The sequence below is a fragment of the Astatotilapia calliptera genome, chromosome 17 (genome assembly GCF_964374335.1).
Source record: "Astatotilapia calliptera chromosome 17, fAstCal68.1, whole genome shotgun sequence".
Taxonomy (NCBI): Eukaryota; Metazoa; Chordata; class Actinopteri; order Cichliformes; family Cichlidae; genus Astatotilapia; species Astatotilapia calliptera.
In genome coordinates this window covers 9,833,985-9,852,625 of record NC_137438.1, presented here as the reverse complement: position 1 = coordinate 9,852,625, position 18,641 = coordinate 9,833,985, and the positions used below count along the sequence as shown (strand labels likewise).

The 18,641-nt window shown below is 40.5% G+C and overlaps 1 protein-coding gene across 9 annotated transcripts in view; it reads left to right on the top strand.

Annotated features, from left to right (window-relative positions):
- LOC145421334 (uncharacterized) overlaps positions 1-17,877 on the top strand; it is a 205,339-nt gene extending 187,462 nt beyond the window's left edge. For 3 of the 9 annotated variants that reach the window (XR_013902670.1, XM_080291541.1, XM_080291537.1), the window contains 2 exons: positions 12,055-12,142; positions 16,873-17,877. The gene's annotated coding sequence lies outside the window, so the exon portion shown is untranslated. Of the gene's footprint in view, positions 1-4,415; positions 4,435-5,481; positions 5,616-6,923; positions 6,991-9,414; positions 9,599-12,054; positions 12,143-16,872 lie in introns of those variants that run through there. The other 6 variants (XM_080291540.1, XM_080291536.1, XM_080291539.1 and 3 more) reach the window with 5 other exon arrangements.
- Positions 17,878-18,641: the final 764 nt, after the last annotated feature.

Sequence of the window (18,641 nt, the reverse complement as noted above, 5' to 3'; positions counted from 1 at the left end):
TGCACATTTATCTGATATATTTTTTTAAAGCTTCAGATATAACCTACATACAGTGAAGCATCTCATGCTGTAAGAAGATTAGAAGAGTAGTAGGGCAGTTAGTCAGAGAGGAGGCCGGGCTGGAGGAATGTGTCAACTTACTGTCAACTATGTGCTGCTTTGTCATGAGACCGCAGAGCACTGAAAACACGTAAAGTTGCCTTTTTCACACCTTCGACTTCTCCCGCCCTCTTCCTCCTCCTGCACCATCACCCCCCCCCCCTCTTCCCTCCCCACGCACACAGTGGCAGCAGTAGCCAGGCCAGTGCTAGTGCAGCTGTGACCAGAACAATAGCATTCCTCAGGTTTTAAACGCCTGGCACTTAGATTCCTAACAGTCAAATTCCTAGCAGGGAGAAGCTGGGGGTTGCTATAGGACGCCGAGAGCTGTAAGAAGCCTTGCAAGGAGATGTACAGCTGTAAAGCACTGTGTGATTTGGGGGTTTTATGAGAGGGATGGGTTTGGGGTGGGGGGACATCTCTGTCGTCTCACCTCGTGTTCTCTCCCCCCCCCCCAGATGTGGCACTTTCAACACTCTAGTTTTAGCAGTTTAGGTTGAGAGGCGTCCCGCTGCTTTGCCAGGGCGTCATGTGTTGATAGAGGCACCTGTTAAGTCAACACGTTCACCGGCTTGTTTTTGGCACATGCGGCGCTGAAAACCACACAGATGCGTTGAGAGTGACACATTAGTTTTAAGAGTGTTAAATTAGGTGTTAACAAAGGACACAAACACACGGCGGTTGTTTTTCCTCCCTAATTTTGTTCACATTTTCATACAGAAAACATTTTAGAAGCTTAGATCCAAGTGATGTTCTAAAGTTAAAGAATAAACGGTGATGCCAAGGTGCTTGTACATTCTACCGTTTTCATTAACAACGTGCCTCAAAATATATATCTAATTTAAACATGTTTAATTTTTTTTGTGTTAGAGAAAACGTTAAGCCCAACATCACGTGTGCCTCTACTCTGATGGTTTTAGTTCAGCACAGCACTGAGCTGCCCCGGCTATCGGCCCAATCTGAAATAACCCCCCAAAATAACGACTCTCTCATTAACCACGCCTGTTTCACAATTTAAATATAAATGAATCCAATTTACAAACCCTTGGCTGCGATGAAGGAGACTCATTTAGAGCCAATCTAAAATTAATGAGGGCATCTGGAGAGAGAGAGTGGAGAAGGGGCCCAGTGTGGCTTAACAGATACTGGAGTTAACAAGCTACTGTACTTTAAACACTGGAAAATCCCCATTAATTTTAAAGTTAACACAGCACTGTAGCGTGAATGGTGGAGAAGAGCTTTAATGTTACTTCAAGCACATTACGGTGACATTTTCAGACTGACTCTTGGCCTCTCGCTGTCTTAACCTCCTTTATGTTGTCATACATCAGCGTTTGTCGGTCTCTCCGTAGTCGTGCAGTGTTAAATTTTCTAGACGTTTTTTAATATAATGGTCGTGAAAGTGTTCCTGTGTGTACGTGCATTCAACTCTGACACCTCCATCCTGTCGGATTTACAATGAAAAATCAAAGCCCTGAATAGAATAACTCACAGGAATTGAAGGAGGTAGTTCTCCTCAAGATACGTTTAGTTTAGTAAAACTTTGAAACATTTGTATTATTATTGTTATTTGTTGTTGTTGTTTTTTTTGTTGTTTTTTTTTACTTGATGTCCTGGCTACTTAATGGCACAACAGGTTTGGCAATAAATCTACCCAGGTCGTGGATTTTAGTCCATTAAAACAGCACAGTTCTCGCGCCATTTGCAACGTTCCTTTCCCCTCAGCAGCCGATGGAGTGGCCCCAGCAGATGCCAGCCAGCTCCCAGCCAGCTCCCACAGTGACTGTTTGGTTTTGCAGGTTTAATTCCCGATGGGTTCGGGTCTAGAGTGATTAGGCTGAGCCCTAAAGGCCAGCAGGCTTGTCAGGTGTCTCCACACATTAACGTTGTTCTGCTCACACCCTGAGCTGACAGCACAGCGAGGCAGAGGAGGGGTGGAGAGAAACGCTGATCCGGTGCGGTGGATGGGACAGAAGGATGGAGAGAAAGGGACAGACTGTATTGTTTGGATTGGATTGTTAGAACTTTTTTTTTTTTTTAAATTTAAAAAGAAGTTTTATTTTCATAATTTCCATGATTGGGTGGAACTTTCCTGACATTTAGGAAGTGACTTTAGCAGATAATCAGTTATGTTAAAGGAGAAAATGACGATTGAAGGCTGGGAGCTCATTCATAGTAAGATAAACAATTTCTGGGTCACTTTAAAAGCATCAGTGCCTTGAATTGTTACTATTAAAACTACACCATCATTTATAAAGTGAATCTTTTAGTTTAAATTGACAAAGACTCAATTTAACCTGACTCCCCGAAGAGTTGTTCATACAGATATGAATATTTCTGTTGCTGCGTGTAAAGAAACACTTTTTTTCCCCTGACTTTTAGTTTCATTTTTCTTTTTGCCAGTGAAGGCAACACACTGGTGGGTGCTACCTCAACATTTTCTTTAACCTTTGACCTTAAAACCAGCTGAGTGACAACATTGCTCACTGTTCCCTGCTGGATTCAAATAAACTTGCATTGTGTCTGTGCACAAACAACTTCCTGCATGCAGACGTGCAGCTTGTTAAAAAAAGAAAAAAACTCTTCCTGCTTCTGACCTCCAACCCCATCCTACTCCACCCACCTCCACCACTTATACAGCATGGGAGGGGGTGAAGGTGGCGGTGGATGGGGAGGTGGCATTAGACACAAGGTTTTGAAGTAGGGGGGAAACTTGTGTCCTCGTCTTAAGGAGTGGAGGAGGTGGACAGGGTGGCGGGAAGAGGTTGGATGAGGAGACCTGCTGAGAGGGCAGCTTGTATGCGCTCCACCTTCTTCCTGCCATAATGCTCCCTCCATTTTTTTTCACTGCCTCCTCTAACACCCCCCTGTACCTCCCCCCGCCTTTAGCTTCAGGGCAAAGTACATTACATGCTTGCTAATCAAACCTCCATTACAAGTTTGGAGGGAGTGGAGCAAGAATCTTCTTCTTCTTTCCCCTTTCTGCTCACTTCAGTAAACCACCTTCATCTTCACTCGCAAAGCTCTTCTTCACTTGTGTGTTATGTAAGTGTCCTTGAAGTATACCAGTGATGTGCTAGCATTTAAACAAGATACAGTTTATTTTCTGGATATTTATTTGAGAAAAAAAAATACAAGAAGCCAAAATCATCTTGTCTGACTACACGTTGATCACAAGTAGCATGACAAGCATTCCCTGTAGCGCTAGTTACAGGTGACGGCGAAGAGCACAAACAAGCTCACTAGCATAGACAGGCAGTTGGTCACAACAATATTACAAAGCAGTAGAAAAGTAATTAAGATCAGAACTCCCAAGTTTTTATTTGAGTTTACGATTTCATTTGGGGATTTTCTCACATTCTGACAGTGCTGAAATAAAGATGCCAAAAATTGAATGGTACTTTAACAGGGTTAAAAGCAATGCCGTATACCTTATATTGCCAGTAAATAAATATATCAACAAACATATTTAGAATATTGGTAAAATAATGCAGGTAATTTATAAATCTGACATACAATGAATTCTGTTTTTATTTTCCTTTCCCATGATGCACTTTTTGTTTCTTCTTCACTCACCTCTATGCACTCTCTATATGTTCATACACCACTCTGCATTAAATCATTTATTATTATTACTCTTCACTGTCTTCACACACAGCAGTTTATTCATATAAAAAGGGAGCTTTTCCTTGCCACTGTCACCAAGTGCTTGCTCATAGACGGTCATTTTAAATATTGGGGTTTTCTCTCTATTAACGTGGCCTCTTCACCTTACATGCACTATGAGGTGTAATGATGTAATTTGGTTTAATATAAAGGAAATAAATTGAATTCATTTGCATTATTTACATTATTTTGGTGCATTTATTTGATGAACTTTAACTTTTTTCCACACTGCACACCTCCATAGTTTAGGATGAGCATGTCAGGTATATGTTCATTATAATAGTTACTATTATTATTATTATGGGATGTTCAGTTGAAGAAGTTTAATACTTTGCATGTTTATTTAAAAAATAACTCTATTATTTTTTCAGTCAGGTCATGTCTTATTTTGGTTAGAATTTGATTGTACAAATCAGGTGAAAGCAATTTTCGACATAAAATCATTAACAGTTTTATGCTGACTACTTTGTGCTGTTTAGAAGAGTCTTGCCCATGCTTACTGTGTAACAGAATGACTGCCTTTGTTTCTAATCTCATCTCATTTCAGTTACAATTAAGCTAAACTAACAGAAGCTTTGATGGAGTAGTGCTCTGATTTGAATAAGCTGCAAAAGCCTGCTCAGAGCTCTGTGGTCTGCTTAACCATACAGGGGATCAGAGGATGAGGTCTGCACAATACCACAGTGACACATACTGGATCTACTGTACACAATATCTGGACTTGCATATTAAAACCGATACACGGGAATACAAAAGAAATAGCAGAGACAGTCTTAAAGAGGTAATTATGCATGTGCTGTACCAAAGCTCAATTACCATTTTTAAGAGCATGAGCTCTCCTGACATAAATAGGCAGCTTTTGAAATATAATGCCTCGTCTTTGTTGCGCTCTGTAAACATAGGGGCAGTCATATGAGTCCACTATATTATCAGCTATTGTTATGTATAAGCTCCATGTTGGTAGTGCTATTGACCTTATTTAAAAGACAGAAATCTATAAACACAAAGTCATTTATGAAAAAGTAAACTACAAACTCAAAGTCTGACTGAAGTGTAGATGCTCTGCTAATATTTTCATTTGCATATCCGTCTCCCCGAGTGACTGGAAAATGCATTTTGAAGGTGCAACATACAACTTTATTATTTGGCAACCCCCCAAAAACGTTTCAGTATTATTTAATGCTAAAATAATTTAGCCTTCTCCTCTCCACTGCCTCTTCTGTTGGTAATTGGATTTAGTGAACACCTGTATGAGTGTAGATTGTTCAGAGGATTATGGTCAGGGAAACCTTGAGTCACAACTAATTACCATCTTTTTCTTGCTCTTACTCTTTACTCTCTCACCCCCCCCCCTTCCCACACACACACACACACACACATATTAATACACTCACTGATTTTTTTTCTGTAAACGAAACTCAGTTGATGTAATTGCTATTTTAAGGCTTTAGTTAAACCTTTATAGCGGTAGTTTATGAGGCGTGTTGTTATTTTATGATTCTGGTTTCCCTTTACTCTGTCCTGGGTTTACATGACAGATCGTCATGTTAAAGCAATCCACAAAAAAAAAGATTGGCCTGAACTTGTTTTTTGTTTTGAGGAATGTAAATTATTGCTGCTCTGCAATTTTTGTTAATCTCAATGTTTTGGCTTCTGCGGTGTTTATGGAAGAGCACTTATTTTCCTGTACTAAACATTGCCCGTGTTTCTCTTTAGAGCTAAGTTGTTGGTCCGCTGTTCCTGCAGAGCCACCCGTGGTGTTGGGGGTCTCACAACATTTCCTCTGTGTGTCCTCTTGAGCTGAGATTGCTGCTTTGAACCAGCAAAGAAACAAATCGAAATTTTTCTAGGTGAGAACAAGACTTTCATGCTGTTGATTCTCTGTTGAAACATGTGCAATGTCAGTGAGGTAACAGTAAGCACCTTTAGCTCTGAGATTAGCTTTCTGAAAAAATTATGGCACAAGGTGAAAATGTCAGTTTTGTCCCCCGACTGAGGCACTTTTTTTTGGACTCTTGTGGGAAATGTTACTTTATTTATATATTAATCTGTGTTCACAAAATGTGGGTTGTGTCCGAACCTAGTAATATACTGCGGTTCAGCTCCAGGCGGTATGCCAAAGACGTGTATTTTTGTGTCTATACTCAAAAAATGTTTCATTTGCTTCACTTGAATTAGATGAGTATTCAGTGCTTCTCTCAAAAGGCTCTTCGGCTGCAAAGGAAGTCTACTGTGGTTTCAGAACCACTGCGGAGGAGGTTAAGGTGGATGGAGGGTTTCATCAGCCTCAAAGACATGAACCAATAGTTCTGAGTTAAATGCAACTGGAATATAGAAAATCAAATTTTTTTTTAAATTCCAATAATTAATCAACAATGAAAGTATGTTTGGTATAAACATACTTTCATATACATGTCAAGTACATTTTATTTGTCCAGATTCAATGATGTTGTGATGTACCAAAATTTCATGGAAAATTTACAGACTATATAATAATAGAGCGAAAACCTCAAAAATCAGACGGCCCCATACCCAGGAACTGGAATTTGTTCACTTGGCAACAGTGGGAAGGAAACACAGTAACACTCAAAATCTTGGACATCTAACGATGATTTAAACAAGGGTTTTTCCTCTAACCTAACAAAAATTCTAACAGTTTATTGTTGCCTGTTTCCTGTTGCCAGTATGCTCCTATGCTCCATTTAGTTGGAGAACTTGTTGAGTGCCATTGGACACAGGACAGAAGTCTCCCCTCTCAAGACGCTTCTCAAGCTCTTTAGACCTGTCTTTGAAAGTGGGAACGGAAACAAGCACACAGCCTAATTATGTGGCGTAACATGAATTTAGGTCAGTAAGTAGACGATGCTGATGACCTAGAGCTAAATTGTCGGACAGCAGAGGAGGACTGAGGACGGGCCAGGGGTGTGTGATAAGTCAGGTGAAGCAAGAAATGAGCTAAAGGAAGAGAGAGTGACATATATAGGGAGGATATTCTCTGTCCCACAATGAAATTTAAGACAGCCGTGTAGCTCTTGACTGAACAGAGACAGAGACAGAGTCTGTGTGTGTGTGTGTGTGTGTGTGTGTGTGTGTGTGTGTGTGTGTGTGTGTGTGTGTGTGTATACATGAGCAATGAGCAGGCTATGCTTGTCCTCAAGGCAAAGAGGTCCAGCGGCTTAAGCTTCATCGGGCATCAAGACAGAGAGACACACTCCATGTGAACAGGTGAGATTTCATGAACAGTGAAGACTTGAAGGAGGGAGAAAGTAGATGGGAAGGAGGTGAAGCGGTGGAGCAGTGGGGGGGGGGGAACATGAGGGTAGAGAGGCATCCAGCAGGTGACAGGGGAGGAGCACTAAAGGGCAGCGGACAGTTCACTCAGTCCAGCTTACTGATGTGTATAAGTAACACTGAAAGTGAAAGATAATCTAAAAAAATAACTCTTCAGTTTTTCTTTACTTTGCGTTACTGCACTGAACTTTCATTAATCTCTGTAAAGACAACTCGCCAAACAAACAGGGCTGTGTAAACTGAGATTGTTTTCTTGGACTTTGCACTGATACTGAACCCAGTAGGCTACTTGTCAGCGAGGGCAACATTTTCCTCTTAACTTAACTCAATGTCCAAAAGAGAAAATTTGTCTCGAGGCAAGTGATACACACAAAGACATAAATTGTGAAAAGAAAGACAAAAAAAAAAAAAAGAAACAAACAAACTGATTGTCACAAAGAACAATTGGAAATTCAGTTTTGTCTTTTTAAAAGAGAGAAGTAGTCATCATCAGTTGACTCATGCTAAACACGTGAACGTGAGACAAAAGAAAGTGTTGTTGTTGATGTTGTGAAGAAAAGCTCAAACTCTGAAGAGGACGCCTTAAATCATTCACAAATAAAATGACTAATTATTGGTCTGCACACTATTCCAACCCCCAGGTTTTTTTCTTTACTATTACAATACGTTACTTAATAAATCCCGCTGAAATCATACAGCCAGGAGTTTGACAGTATAGATGACTGTATCCCCAGATGACAGTGACATTACGGCAATATTTGTTCACAGAATGTTCACCAGCTATTAAACAAGTCATGATAGTTAAACTGTTAAAGCATAACAACTATAGCCTGGTTTAAAAAAAAAGATTCTCTTACAAGATCTGCGTTAGATATTTTTTAACTTCGTCAGCAGATAAAATAAGCATACAACATCCTGCCTACTGTATTGTAAGTGCTCGTGTTTGAAAAAAGAAGGAAAAAAAGACCTGAAAAGCAGTGGGAAGTTTCACTTTAAACTTTTACTTTTTCAGCCTTGTGTTAGGGTGGAGGAGTCCCGCTTTTGTTGTCGCTAAATTCAGTTGAAAAGACTTTGTGATTTGCACAGAGAATCCGTTCCTGTCGCAAAATCGCTTCATTCCAGCTCCGAAAATAATGACGCTAATCATCGCAGCAAATATCTGTGACTGTGAGGACTTTAGAACAAAGCACTGTTGTTTTTCTGCTCCACTGCTGCATCGCTTTCTGATGTAGCCACTGAAGCAGGTGCAGTTTTATTTTAAAATTGTGGCCGGTCCAAGGGTTGGTGAGATGAGGATAGGGGGAGGAAGTGAGTGATGGACAGCTAGAGGGGGGGTGAGGTGGTGGTGGTGGAGGGGGTGATGGAGGGCAGCAGAAACTTCCCATGCTGGCCTCCCAGTGTGGCTACGTAATGAGGGCAAGGGACACACACACACACACACACACACGCACACTCGCAGACACACACTCGAGGCTGAGCATGGCCCCACGGCTGATTAGCGGCACACAAAGGCCCCAAACAGAAGTAGCAGAGAAAACACAATGGGAGCAGGGCCTCAAGGCGTGGTCTACTTCTGCCCCGAGGGAGGGGGCGAGAGAGGTAGAGAGAGAGAGAGGGGAGAAGAGAGAGAGAGAGACATGGTCCCACTGTGCTGGATAGGCAACAAGAGGCAGGGAGGAGGGGGTTCAGTGGGGTTAGAAAAGTGACAGAAGCAGAGAGGAGTTTTGTTTTTGTCCTGATAAAGACATGACGAGTTTTTGCTGAGTTCTGTTCAGTGACTTCGGCATCAGGTGACTTAAAAAACATGAATCCTGCGATAGTGAGTTAGCAAATATTGACGCACGGGTGGGGAAGGCTGATCAGTGCAGTTCACAGGGAGAAAGAGTGCGCATGCCTCAATATTTTCCCCACTCCAATTAAATCATTTCTGGCCAGTACTTGTGCTTTTTTTCCAAGTTGTAATTTACACAACTTACAAAAGTATGATTTACACTAGAAAATCAATTTTACTGCTTTAAATGCTGAGCAGGGGCCACAATTTGAGTTTTAAAGCTATCAAACAAAAAAACACCAAGACAAAAAAAGTTCAAAAGTTGTGTGTTATTAGATCCTAAATATAATTCCTTTAAGACTGCACGCTAACATATATTTGAGTAATTTTATTACTCACTGTGACTGTGAGGTGGGCCGTGCTAGTCTTTTAGTGCTTCTTTCTCGCCTTTTACTAACTTGCAACACATTCCTGCTTCTGTCGTTCCCAGAAGAAAGTTAGAAGAAAACTATAACGTTAGACCATCCAAACTTTCCTGCTTAACTCTAAAATCTTTTGTCTGCCTACTTTCACTCCCACCTCTGCAGGTCGTGCCCACTGCCTCCTGTTTCTCTCTGTCTGTCAATACACGCACGCAGAGGATGCACCGCACACACATGGACACACCTGCAGTCTGTATAACTCCATAAACTAGTTAAGATGAGTAATTGGTGTGTTTGTCATAAATTCACAGTAATGGCTGTGAGTATAATAAACTCTGCTCTCACTGGACGTTCTTGATTATTATTTTTTCATTCATTTATTCACAACTGTCTCCATTACTGATTCACAAACCCTTCAACGATATACTTCAGTTAACTTTATTTATTAAACAATCATCCATCCATTTTCTAAACTGTTACACCCACAGGACACCTGACATTAAACATCCCTAGTATGTTTTGAAGGTTATTTTATGCTTTTATGTAAAGTATTTTTTTCTATTTAATGGTAGTGTGTTTTTAGTTGAGTAACATTTCAGTTATGTAACAGTAATTCTGCTTTAGTAGCAATTTTCATTACACTTTCCACCATTATTAATAGAGATTTCCCCTCAGAAAAAGGGTCATGCTGTCATTTATACTTGATGTTATTAAATCCTACACTGCAAAAAATATGCATAAAAACATGGAAAATGTCCTTGCAAATTTCTGATAGTACGTTAGCGGTTTTTTAAATGGAGGTTTCTGTAAATGGTAAATTTGTTGTGTTTATAAATTTATTTATGTATTTATTTTATTGTATGTTCACTTCAAACCAAAAGTCTTTTCCTTACATTAACCAAGAAGTGCTGCTAGCTAAACCTAACCAAATGGTGAATGACAATAGAAGTTACTGGGGAGTCAAAGTCCATTCATTTTCTTCTGTTTGCCCTCATCAGGGTGTTTTGGGGGTGCTGGAGTCTATCCCCACTGCCATAGGGTGATAGGCAGGGTACACCCTGGACAGATCACCAGTCTGTCATTAGGCTAATGTCTAGAGCCGGGAGCCCATTCACACTCATATTCACACCTATAGCCAGTTTAGAATCACCAGTTAACCTCACCCCATATATATCATTGGGAGGAAACCAGAGTTTTCAGAGAGAAACCATGCAGACATGGGGAGAACATGCGAGCTCCACACAGTAAGGCCCCAGCTGCTGGACCTACAGGACCTCCTTGCTTTTACCAAGGGAGTAAAAGTGAAACTCAAAAATGGTAGAAAGCCGCGAGACTGGAGCCGGGTGTGTTTGTGAAACCACAAGCCCACCTGCTTCCTGATGTGGACTCTCTGGGTCCTTTGGAGTGAAACAGCACTGTATGTCATTTTAGGAAGGCTTACTCACGTGGGCCTTTTCAGACAGTAGAAACAAATGACCGAGACGGTCGTTTTAGTCACACAACTCACTGTACATGTAAGAAAAGCTTATAGCATGTTGCTCGTTTATCACAGGACCGCACTACAAAATCAAAGCCTAACAACCTGTCACATGAGCGTGAAATTCGTGAACATAACACAACAAACCAGAGACATTAATCAACCTCACGGTTACACGAGTGTCATTGCTGCAGCTTTTAATTATGTAACATTGCTTTGTACACACATTCCCTTAATCTTTGTACATGGGTACAAAGACATACCTTGTAATTAGCAGCATCAATTTTCTCATGCACAGAATAGGTTGGATGACAATGGCCGTAATTTCTATTCCAGAATGACTGAAAATAGAAGAATGCTGGTAATGACAAATAAACATTTTATTATTACAAATGTGGTGGAAAGGCTTTTGAAGAAGTGCATTAAAAAAAGGCCAAGATTATAATGTGAGACAAGTCCATTGACAACTGGTTTCAGGTTTTTGGTGACTAAAGACTGCCTGTTTTAAAATCGGGACAACTCTCTGATGGCCACAACTCCAGTTTATACACCATCAATTTGAATACAACAGGACGCCGCATAGTGCTACCTGTTATCTCAAACTCAGGGCTGCTCCTGAGTTTCTTGCTACCTTACCTGCCTGATTATTGGGGTCTTCTTTATTATTGTAGGCTTTTGACCCTACTATACAAAGCGCCTTGAGGTGACTGCTGCTGTGATTTGTCTCTATATAAATAAAGCTGAATTAAACTGAGCCTTTCATGACTAGCTTTGCCATCTTGTCTTGCTTTCTTGAGGATTTTAAATTGACACATATTCCAGCTAGGGGGTTCAATGACTCTCCGTCCATAGACTTTGTTTTACTTAGGGCAGCCTAGAGTTGCACTGACATGCCTCAGTGAAGTCTGTCACAGTGTTACCAAGACTATCAACTGTGCCCATTATTACTAGCTGCGCAGGAGTTATTGCTCTCTAAAGCCATTCAAATAATTCAAATAACACTCAGATACTGATATACTTTAGGTTTACTGTTTTTACTGGTTTGTTAAATGTCAAAATTAATACATTGCCCTACATAAATATTAATAGATTCTTCTGAGTATACGTCTAATTGATAAAGGCCCATAAATTCAGTGCGAAGCAATAAAGTTAAACATAGACACATGCAGTATTTTAAATCATGGTTGTTTGAGTTATTGCTACCAGAGAACGTGCTGAGAGCTTTATAATCATACCAGCAGCTCTTTGCATAGATTACTATCTACATATTTCTACAGAGAATGAATATTATATGGCAACGACTAATGAACACGGCCCTCTTTTCACAGAGGGGAGCGACGGCTGCTGTAATCTCCACTGTTCAATTAGCTGAAGTGACCGGGACGCCACCTACACTTCATTAGCTGGAAGGCGAAGGTATGGAATTAACCTCTTTCTCTCTGTGACTGTTTCTTTCCTTTCTCTGTTTCTCTATATCCCAATTTTCCTCATTCCTTGAGAAATATTGTGAAATATTGTCACAGCACAAGAATGAAACTATTTCAGATTAGCTTCTATCAGTTAAAACACAATTTTCTCTTATTTTACGTTTAAAATAGAAGCTTTTTGGGTATTTACTCAGAAGCAACAGAGAGAAAAGGAAAAGGAGAGTGTGTGTGTGTGTGTGTGTGTGTGTGTGTGTGTGTGTGTGTGTGTGTGTGTGTGTGTGTGTGTGTGTGTGTGTGTGTGTGTGTGTGTGTGTGTGTGTGTGTGTGTGTGTGTTTGAATGGGGGGTATAAAGCCACAAAGACAATTTAGATTTTCCAGCTTCTCGACCTGTTTTTCCAATTACTTAATGCTATTTAAATACACCAGAGCTGACACACACACACACACACACACACACACACACACACACACACACACACACACACACACACACACACACACACACACACACACACACACACGTGCACACATTAATGGTCCTAAAATAAGTCATGCAGTAATTGTATTTGATAAATCATAAAGGGAGCCCATCAGAGGAAAGCTAGCTGTAATAAAATGATAAACTAGACAATTATGAAAAAAATCCCCGGCCTTTAATTTCCTAAACACACTCTGGAGAGAGACCGTTTAAGCCGGAGCGATTCGACGAGATGCTCACCACATTATTTCCTCTTGTATCTGACACACTGAATTACGCCACAGGGCTCTGAAATGTCTGTAGCATTGGCAGAGCACTGCAGATCCATACAGACAGACAGACACCCACACAAAGCTTGTTCACATCTTCTCAGTCGGGTGTTTTCCAGTTTCATATGACATTTGTCCAGCAAAGACCTCAATACAGTATGTAAGCAGCAGTAGTGCCCAGATACTTTATACAGTTTTTATGTTTCAAAAGCAGTCGTTTACAACAGACTACTTCATATTACAAACACAATTTTAGAGCAAGAACATTCAGACGGTCTTTTGTGAGCAAGCACTTGGCAACAGTGAGGAGGAAGAAGTTCCTTTGAACTGGAACTTCTTCCCTGAGCCAGGTTCAGAGAGGGGCAGCCATCTGGCATGAGGGGATTAAAAAAGAGCAAAAGGAAGAAACCATGAAAAACAACATAAACGATGGGAAAGAATAGATAAAAGTTAATTACATTCAAAAGTGCCATAATTCAGATTGTGTAACCTTACTTTAAACTTTAGTTCTAAAAGTGGATGTGTACTCTAAAACAAATATTTAACAAATATTTATTTATATTTTTATGTAAATTTCCCCAATATGACCAATATGGTGTTGTAACATATACAAAAACTTTATGCTGGGTTCAGGTTTCAGTATATTTTCAGCAAAGCAGGGAAAAAATAAAGCAAAAATGGCACTTTCCCCATTGTTTAAAAAGATCTTAAAATGTCTAATTGCTCTTATTGTAACAGTTAATACACTCAAATTCTTTATCTTGACAATAAGAAAAGCCTGAGCTGTTTGACAAAATAGAAAACTTTCTTTTAAGAAGTGTACAGATCACTTTTGTCCTTTGTTTTTTACATCTTGCTACAGACAATAGACTTCATTGTCCGCAGACTACTGTGAATTTATTTTGTCAGCAACGGTAAAATATTTAACAAGAGATTACAAGTACGACATTATGACAAGCATTTTGCAAGCTGACAAAACTTCTGGTGCAGATTAGCTCTGAAAGGTTTGCTGCTAATTTAGCATTAGCTTTTTTTTTTTTTTTTTTTTTTAGCTACCTCTTCTTTTAAAAAGGTTTCTAGAAAAACTTGACAAACCCCAGTTTTGTTCGGCGCAGCCCTTCAGTTTCTAATGGCGATGGACTCTAAAATGACTTTATCGTTAACTTATTTAGCTTATGTGCTACATGAAAATGGGCAATTAGCTCTACAGAAAAAAAACTTAAGCTAACCTTACTAGCACACCATACCTGATGGACAGCTACTGGTGAACTGCCAAAATTTCAGGGTGGAGCATTTGGGGAGTGCGAGTATGTGACCATTAATAGATCCGTGGCAGTTTAGTTCCCAGGGCGTACTGCTCTGAGGACATTTCATACCAAACTTAACATTGTGTTCTTCATGCTTCAGGACAAATACGCCTACTGATACACCCATAATTTCTGTTCCTCCTGGGAAGTGACCACAGAAAACAATATTTACTACTCTCAACAGTTGCTCTACTTTGTCTGTGGCACTTTAATTTTGTTATGAAATTTTGAGATCCGGTGATATTTGTTTAACCGTTAATGGACAATAATGGACCACTATGACATCTAAAAAAGCTATAGCTAACACGTAATGATTACTGGATTACACTGACACATGGGATTTGTTGAAAGCAACGGCAGAACAGAACATGACAGGACTTATCCTTTAAGTCAGAAGCAACTCTGTAGTAAAGTTCTTTCATGTAAGGTGTTATTATGTTTCTACTTCACATATAATATTCACCATCTGCTTGTAATGTGGTTGGTTGATGAGAGGGTTCCTTGTAGCACAAACTGTGTGTGTATGTGTGTGTCAATGGCTTATGAACAAATGTTGCTCAGGTGAAGTTTAATTATATATAAATACTGTATCTTAGACCCTCACATGATGCCATTTCATTGTCAGGCTATCCAACAGGAGCACAGGGATATTTCTTAGTGGCCCGAGGATATTTTGGACGCCATGAGCAATCAACATGACGAATTCTGACAGACCATCTAGAATCCATGCAACAAGCACCATGTTCTTGCTCTTGGCCCTCAGTTTGATCGCTCTCCCTGCGATATCCATAGCATGAGGGTGCACACAAATTGCTAGGAAGGGATCATGCCATTCAAAAATGTAAAAAGTTTAAAATTCCCTGTCAGAATGTTATAGAGAGAAAAATCAGTATAGGAAGTTACAAAGTATACAGGCATTCGCCAACTACTGTGTGACAAGTGTGCCACAAACTTGAAATGCAGAACATTTGCGTTCAAAGTAAAATCGTGCTGGTTACAGCAGTAAGGCACAACTTTTACTATGAAGGCTCTCCGTTTCCAAATTCTGTTGCATTTTTTAGTATCACTGCTGCTCAAAGAGTAGTTGGCAAGTGTTTGCAGACAAGCTAGCATCTTCCATGTAAACCATGGGCAACTGTGGCAATCTGCTAGCAACCAAATTGATCACAAATGGCCTGTATTTGTATAGCGCTTTTCTAGTCCCTAAGGACCCCAAAGCGCTTTACACAACCTGTCATCCACCCATTCACACACACATTCACACACTGGTGATGGCAAGCTACAATGTAGCCACAGCCACCCTGGGGCGCACTGACAGAGGCGAGGCTGCCGGACACTGGCGCCACCGGGCCCTCTGACCACCACCAGTAGGCAACAGGTGAAGTGTCTTGCCCAAGGACACAACGACCGAGACTGTCCAAGCCGGGGCTCGAACCGGCAACCTTCCGATTACAAGGCGAACTCCCAACTCTTGAGCCACGATCGCCCAGAGGCAGCCAGCAACCTCTCGCCAGCTGGTCGGGAATTGCACATTTTTCCCATTGACAACTGGTTGTTGTCAGCGTGTCTCTGACTGGTCCCTACACCTGTGTAACTCAGGCCTTAGATGGAATTTTGGTTGCTGTACTGTTGTTCTTGTTCTACTCTCTGAGCTAAATAAGGTTCCCATGTCAGTGTCAACATCAGCACTACCAGCACTACTACTAACAATAAATATATATTTATATGTAAAATAAAAGTATTGATTGTTTGACCACAGTAATTAATAAAAGACAGATTTTTTGATATTGTGGATAGTCTACAAAATTAACTGCCCCCTGCTCTTTATTCCTCATTCATTGCCAAATAACTTTATAGAGAAAAGTGTCTGTATATAAGTATATTCAGGATTCCGCGATTCAACATGGCCACTCAAGATAAGGTCACGTATCAGGTTGATGCAACCTTAGCTAAGCACGCTTACAGCAACAAACCCTGTATTGTCACAGGATGACATTAACTCTCTGAGGCACGTTTTTTTTCTTCATGGCTGAATAAAAATCTCATTCCTCGCTGACTTCTGGCTGAGACAGGCATGACGGTGTGAGATCAGCACCACAAAGAGTTAAAAAAAAAATCAGATCTTTTGGGTTCCTCGTGTAAATGCAGACAGACTGTGTAGGTGTGTGTCTGCGAGTGTGTGGCGTAGGTGCTGCTGTGTAAAATAACATGGAAAAGGTGATTTTCCACTATAGTGAGGTTTCCACAGTGAGTTCCCCCAGGCAGCAGCAGAAACATGATTGAATTTTGTGTGTGTTTGTGTGTGTGTGTATGTGTGTGTCTGTGTGTGTGAGAGCGAGAACAGCGGCTTGACTCGACTAAGACGCCTCACCCCTCCGCTGCACCTCCACCACAGTCTAATAGTATTTGAATTCATTAAGTACGAGAAAAATGTTTTTATTATTTTTTACAAATACACGTCATCTTTATTGTTTAACAGTAAGAAACACAAGCTTATCTCCATAATTCCTCAAAAGCAGAATTTCCAGAGCTGTGATTTCTTCATATTACATCACACTGATGATGCTAGACGAGAGAGAGCGAGGAAGAACGAGGCATTATTTTTACACAGTCCGATTTGTTGCTGACAACACGCCACAATCCTGTTTCTCTGTCTCCTTGTAGGTGATGCTGACGGTGTAACATCAGGCGAGTACGAGAGATGGAGAAGATGCTGACGTTTCCCAAAAAAACCCCACACAAACACACACGGACACACACATGCAGGCAGACAGTAAATGGGAGTCTTCTGTCAGGAGTGTGAGTCATTCCCCAGTGTAGAAAACTGAATTAAAGTGAATCAGGCTGAACTGAAATGACCTGAGCTGAAAAGAAGGCTTCAGCTGGACAGCTCTCTGAAGGTGCTGAGGGAAAAAAATTAGATGACAAATAATTTGGAAATAATGCAGATGGCACACTGTGGTTTCTCGAGGGGGCCTCGCTAGATTTCCTGTTCGGCATTCACTTATTTCCTTTTTTCATGTTTACATTACGTTCTATAACACTTATTAAACTGTACGTCTCCGGACTCTCAGCATTTGTGTCCTATCTGTTTTTGTATTTGAGCTTGTGCCATAACCATCAAAAGTGTACATTAGTGTACTGTGACATTTCCTTTTTTGTCTGTGTGCCAACAGTCTGTTCATTATTGTGGAATTAAATATTAGACACAGAATTAGATTTTTAAAAATAAATCTAGAGGCTATTTTCAGCTAGCTGGTGCCGTTTCATTTCAAATCGTTTGTTTTTCTTTTTAACCACAACTGCACAAAATTAGTCTTGCTTAATATTTTGTAATGATGGCAAATTATTGTTTTCCATCTGAGCTTCACACTTGATTCGATTAAAGATAACCGGTACAGCAGATCTGGTCTCTAAGCAACTCCAGATTCAGTGACCTTTGCATTTTGAGTTTAACTGAGACATGACAAGAAAAAAAAACAAGTATGTGTTCAGTGTGATCGTGCCAGTCATAAGTTACTTCATCATAAGACCTGGGCAGCTGATTTTGATGTGGTTTAAATGTGGGTTTAATCACAAACTCTTCTTTTTTTATTGTACTTTCTTGTTCTTGAAGCTTGCGCTCCACTGTTTAAAAGATAAAACAAAAATAAAAACATTGTGAAAGACTCCTAATGTATTAGTGTTTCATTTATATGTATATGGCGTGTAAAAACATATACACTAATACATCCAAGCAAGTGTTGTGAATTCAGACACTAAATCACTGCACACTAGTACAGAGGGACAGTAGCTTCTGGCTATCTCCTGCACTGAGTGTAAATGATCGCATAGCTGTGGTTATAAGTCACAGTCATACATGCTGCTGATGGAAGCTGACACCCAGGGTGTGTGTGTGTGTGTGTATGTGTGTGTGTGTGTGTGTGTGTGTGTGTGAGTGTGTGTGTGAGAGAGAGACAGAGCGACAGTCATTTTAGACTCATCGTGTCACTTCCTTTCCCTTCTGTGCATTCTCTCTTTCCTGCTCATCCTCGATGCCTCGGGTGATGAAACTGACTCTGTTACATCAGAACAAATGACTCCTACCCCCACCTATCGTCCTGCCTGGTCCACACACACACACACACACACACACATACACACGTATTTGTTCTCTCTTTAGACCCACATTAGTGTGTTTAACCTTATTGATAAGGTTTTGCCCATTGATACAAATCAGGATGATCCATCACTGATGCCTCTGTTTAAGGGGCGGAGAGGAGTTGATAGTGATGGATGGCAGACCAATCAGTAAACACAGTGATCTGAAGAGCACTGACACACACACACACACACACACACACACACACACACACACACACACACACACACACACACACACACACACAGTGCCACAAACATAGTGACAATGGCTTTAGTTTCACAAAACCCTT